This window comes from Acipenser ruthenus, chromosome 21 (assembly GCF_902713425.1).
Source record: "Acipenser ruthenus chromosome 21, fAciRut3.2 maternal haplotype, whole genome shotgun sequence".
In the NCBI taxonomy this organism is placed as follows: domain Eukaryota; kingdom Metazoa; phylum Chordata; class Actinopteri; order Acipenseriformes; family Acipenseridae; genus Acipenser; species Acipenser ruthenus.
Window position 1 is genome coordinate 10,588,348 of NC_081209.1, and position 6,113 is coordinate 10,594,460.

Genomic DNA, 6,113 nt, shown 5'->3' on the forward strand with positions numbered 1-6,113 from the left:
GGGTACTGTCACATTTTGCTGTTTTGGAAACGTTTACTTAAAACACATTGTTGACAATTAGTGATCTGTTACTTGTATCTCTGTCATTGTGCCACACAGTACCATGTTGTAAGATCATCTCCTCTGTAAAATAATACCTCTAGTTTTACTTTGACAAGTTACAAATATTTACAATCACACCAATGCAGATGAGTGCATCGGTAGGCTACTGGTAGTTTTAAATCCCCATCAGGTTCCACTGCTCTGTACTTATAGAATGACCGTCTTCAGTCAAGTGACATCATATACTGCAGTACAATAAGTGTTACCGTTTACAGACCTTCAGAAACTAACTACAGCAACAGCATGTGTTTAAAACAAAATTAAATATATACAGTCACGTGGGATGTTGCCTTAATTATTATTATTATTATTAGTTTATTTAGCAGACGCCTTTATCCAAGGTGACTTACAGAGACTAGGGTGTGTGAACTATGCATCAGCTGCAGAGTCACTTACAATTACGTCTCACCCGAAAAACAGAGCACAAGGTGGTTAAGTGACATGCTTAGGGTCACACAATGAGTCAGTGGCTGAGATGGGATTTGAACCGGGGACCTCCTGGTTACAAGCCCCTTTCTTTAACCACTGGACCACACAGCCTCCTACGCTCACTACAGCGCTTCAGTGCAGGTATAGCTCTTCACACAGGCTGTTTCAATGCTGGCTTTTGGGTTAAACGTACTGTGAACATACTTAACCAAGATTAGCATTACAAAAATACTAAAACTGTGTAACTGTTATAGAAAATGTTGGATTCAAAAACTGGGCCTGCAGCAGAGTTATTGGTGTACAGGTTACGATAAAAATCATAAAAACTGTGATTTCATTTATTTGTGTCTCTCACTGCCATCCTTGTTGAACAACTGCCAGCTTTTCTGTTATAAAAGAAAACATTAGTGTCAGCTCTCCGTTTCTGGTTTCAATCCTGTAATGGAACAAAGCCCTGCGATTAGTGATGCTTACATCTGGCACAGACACCTGCTTTCTCTTACTCTCTACGAATGACCCCAATTCTAAAGCAACAAGGAATTCCACATCTCAGTTTTATTTTGAGAGGTAGTCGTGCGCTCAAAGGCCCTTCTAAATAGAATGTGGTACAATTATAATGTTATTTGAAAATTGTACATTTTATTTTATGTTTTTGTAAAAAAAAACACAAGTCTAGAAATCTTGTTATAGTGCTAAATCCATCTGTATATAATTAGGATTACTTCATCAATACCCTGTGCAATTAACAACCTACAGTAATTTGGATTAAAATGGGCCTTGGGTATGGTGGAAGTAACAATAAATTAAACTGTGAAAGCCAGGCAAACATCAACAGCAAAACTTAACTCTGGAAATTAAAACTGTCAAACTGAACTATGCCAAATGTTAAATGTTAAATACCGAATTGACATATATTGACAAAGCTCTATATTTAGAAAAAGGGAAATACAACATTTTAAATATATTGATTACAATATAATGTTCTCATTTCTGTCCAGTCTACTCAAACTGTATGCCCAGAGTAATTGGGCTTACACTTGTTTCAAACAATGAGAAACCTGGACTGAATTGCCAGTCATGTATTAAACATGTTCAATGTATGAATAATGCATGTGTTCCCCATTTTTCAAATGTAAATGCATTTGTCAGCTTCATTGCATTTTTTAAATCATTTTAGAAAGCATCAGACACTTCGTTGTATTTCAGGATGCCAACTGATGACCAAGCTGTTTTATTTTGGCTACAGATACAACATTAAAAGTGAATACTTAGGTGTGGAAGTTTCACAAAACAAAGCTCACCTTTGTTTTGTTTAATATTCCCATTACTTTGAATAATTTATTTAGGCTTGTATATGCAATTTTAGGATGCAAACTATTTTAAGCATCTCTCGTCAGAAATTGCAAACAAAATATCCCCATCGAACATGGCTGTGCAATGTTTCTTACTCCGACAAAGTTTTCCTGATCCAAAGCATGTGCAAATTCACACCTTAGTGATGAGGTGGGCGTGCACAAAACTCATGCACCACACAGATTATTGACAGATAGGCTAAACATCCCTTCAGTCATGTAAAGGCCTTCTGCTGCGCCTGTGTCTGTCTGTCTGTCTGTCTATAGACAACCTACACCCCCTATCACAGTGTGATACAGGCCTGCAATTTGCTATTCTCACTGAACCCACGCAATGACCCAGTTTTGTTCAAATCCAAGACAGTGTATCATATTCAAGTCTGTAAAGTAGTTCATACTGTATATAGTCATAGTATTTTAGGGCATCCCTGCTCATATTCTGGTGTACTGATAATCAACACTGTTTAGCCAATATAACAAATCAGTTAAAAGCAGTCCAATAACCCCACACCCCAAATTAAAGCCAAGAAACCGAGCTATCAGATAACTCCAGCCATCGATGACTTTGAACGTTCAATCATAAATCACACACACATTGGTACTAAAGATTTTTTTTCTTTTTTTTAAATGTACCCACAAACATAATATACATTTTGGAAATAGAAACCTTCACGTACAACGGTGAAATACATACACCAACCCCTGGTTATATCGCCCCCCGCTATACTGTGGATTCGGATATATCATGGTCCTGGAGTTGGCTCTCCATTTTTACAGTCTAACTGCACATACCTCAGCTGCAATATAGGCAATTTCACTTAGAATTACTGTTTGTTTTATTTTGTACTGCACACCACAAACAAAAATATACAAAACAAAACAAAGCATTAATATAGTACTGTTATCATATACACATGCATTGCACAATAACACATAGCAAATCAAATATCTACTTGCTGAAGCGGTTATATTTTAGCCAACAAGATGTTCACTTGTGGCAGCAATGCACTAGCAAAAGTCACAGGGCAGTGACGTCAGCTCCCTAGCAACAAGCCTCCTATGTTGGGAATGGATTCTTTCAATGCAGCGGGTTTGTGCATTTGAGAAAGGAGAGGAAGATTCATTAATTGGAGACTAACTTGAAGAGAAGCAATTACCCTCCGCAGTACGAATTAAAATGGTGTGCTGCTTTTTATACAGAAAATGAGGAAAAGCAGGTTGCGTAGAAGATTTATATTGGACCCTGATGCCCCCGATAAAACGAAGGAGTGGTTGTACAGTGTTTGTGAACCTATTTGTTTTTCTATGGGTCTCTCGCTATATCGCGGTCCTCGATATGTAGCAGATTTATATTGGACCCTGACACCCACGATATAACACGTTGCAGTATGGGACTGGGAAAACTAGTCTAGGGTGACTCTAACACTTAGCAATGGTAGAGATTTAAGTGGGATTCCAATCCATAAGAAACAACCGATTACCCAGTCTGCAGCTATTAATCCAGCAAACAAATCTCTAAGGACGTCCACATAGTCTGAAATTCTCTTTTCACACAGTTGGATTTCCTAAGTACTCGAGATCTCTGAATGTGATGAAGTAACAGAATTCTTTTGTGCTATTCAAGGGCCTTCCCTTAAGAGACAGCCACAATAAAAACCAGTCCGGTATTAGGGGGGCTGCTTCAGCCTATATTTGGGACTCTAAGAGCACCACTTGCTGTGTTCTAACAGGTTGAGAAGAGTAATTGATGGCAAGCTCATTCACTGCTAGTCTATTTGCTCCTTTCCTTTTTGAAAGGGAATTCTAATTAATGAAAATTCTCCAATTACGTCAGGTCTCTTACAGCTCACCAGAAACTCAGCTGACAACAACACATATCCTCACACACAAGATAAATCTCCTTCTAGCTTTACATGTTTGAATAGAGTATTTTAACTGAACAAAATGAAATCATTTTGTTAACATACAATTCATCATTTATTTCATGCTCATAAAAGTCAAGGGACAACTACACAAGCTGCAGTAAGGTGTGGTACCAGCATCCACCTTAAACCTCACTTGAACTTCCCTCACCGCCTGTCTTATGTCACACTGTAACTCACTGAATGGTTTGTAAACATGAAGTAAAATGGAAACGGGAGAAAGATCTGTATTAGTTAATAATTTAAAACAATGTGGCAGTGACAGTGCTAATCTTTACTGGACAATGTTAAAGAATACAACTGTGTACCAAACATGAACACAATAATTAAAAGTGTACGTTCCCTATACAGCTGACATTTCCAGTAAATTCATGTGAACCTCATAAGGCAGTCATATTAGGTCAGAGATCAAGGATATCTATACTTCTTTCAAAGGACTATATTGTGTTTCCCCATATGAATGTCAAACAATCCACAATACAGTGTATCATTCTTCTGCAGTATCCACCTCAAAGTAAAATTAAAAACCATAGTGGCTTCGTAAAAGCAGAAGTGAGGAAATCAGTTATTTAGTAATTTTGTCTGACAATGGCAGTTTAACTGAAGTAAATCGGGCTTCTGTGGAAAGCAAAGAGATAGTTAATGGATTCCTGCTTTTAAAAGATCACAATTAATGAGATGACTGCACCTGTAATGAGGTGCACAGGGACAGTGTTTGTTGTGTTGCTATAGATACTGTAATAATAAGGCAAGTTATTTTAAAAGTAGTTTGACCTGAATACAGGCTTTTAATGAAATAGCAGATTTTCTTCCCTTCTCTTCATAATGAAGTTTAATGGCAACTTCAATCGGGAATGCAGGCGAGTGAATGAATGGAGTATTTACAGATTCAGAGACGGTTAAGATTAAAATATACCTTATGTCACACAACATATAAATCTTCATAGTCTCTGCCCTTTAATATTCCTTCACCAGGCAGCATGCCTTTTGGAATCTTAATGCTAGCAATCTCATTTTAAAGATCATGTCTCCCATAGCCTAATTTTACTGAAAAATATGAAAAAAAAAGTGTCAATCGGTTGCACAGACCCTCACTGTAATTTACACACAAATGCACCCTCTTTAGAGGGGCCAAAACAGCAATGAATGCTTTCAAACCGAAACAGAGTGGAAGCCTTGTTCTCAGTAACACATCTTAAGATCTATCAATCAGGTAACTCATCTACCACATCTATTTATATTTATTATTATTTCTATTGTACTTTTGTATTCATTTCTAACTGTACATGAATTTCCACAGCAGTAAAGGACAGGTGTGTAGAAATAGAAGTAGTAACTATTATTGTAGTAATAAATATGGTCTCCAGTCTATTGCTGCCGAGACCATTACATAACCACCAGTATCTCTACAGGCGGAACCAAGCACACCTAAACATGACCAGCATGGACTTATTAATTCACCAATGATTACATGTCATTGTTTCATGCACATTGCACCACTGGCATGCTGATTGCTGTTGTTGTGTTCTTGTTAAACACTGTTGATGTACACCTGCCAACTGAGTACCTGAAATAGCCCTCTACAAAGAACAGATCTGGAGTCTTTCCCATAACAGAAACTGCAAAAGAATCAAATCATGACTGAAACAGAAACAGAATGTATTGCTGAATACATTGCCAGGGGTGGCATCCTCCTAACAATAAATCAATCAGACATAGGAGGTCTGTCCTTTTACTGAACTACCAAGATGTTTGTGCTGCATTCCCACACGTGGTTCCAATTGTGGCCAATTGAAACGGTTGTCAATAAATGTATATATTTCGTTATAATGATGGGCGCTATAGCGAGGGTGTACTGTACGTACATAGTGCATTCGTCTCAACTGTCATGCCACTGGCATATCATTTTAAATACAAAAGCACTTTATTACGATTCTTGTAATACCAGGGATTCCTATAAGCAAACAAGTGATTATGTGCAATAATGGTACTATGCACCTATCTGAACCTAGCCTTTGTGTGCATGCAAGAAACATACGTCGTATTTCTAACAAACTTCCACCCTCTTCCTATGATGTACCCTGTTACACGTCTTTTTCTACAAAACCATTCCTGCATATTTATATTCTACTCTAGCTCCCAAACTACGAACCGGCATCTCTACAATCTACACCAACTTGAAAAATCAACCAAGAACTGCCTCATGCATCGTCTCCATGTTGTTGTTTAGAGACTTATATTTTCACATTGAATGTTCCTTTCTGTGTGATGTCAGTCTAGATGTTGTGATTCTGCGTTTCTGTTTTTT

At 37.6% G+C, this 6,113-nt stretch overlaps 1 protein-coding gene across 2 annotated transcripts in view; it reads right to left on the minus strand.

The window, feature by feature from the left end:
- Positions 1–6,113, minus strand: part of LOC117428094 (myotubularin-related protein 3-like) — a 44,935-nt gene that overhangs the window by 38,380 nt on the left and 442 nt on the right. The window lies entirely within an intron of this gene.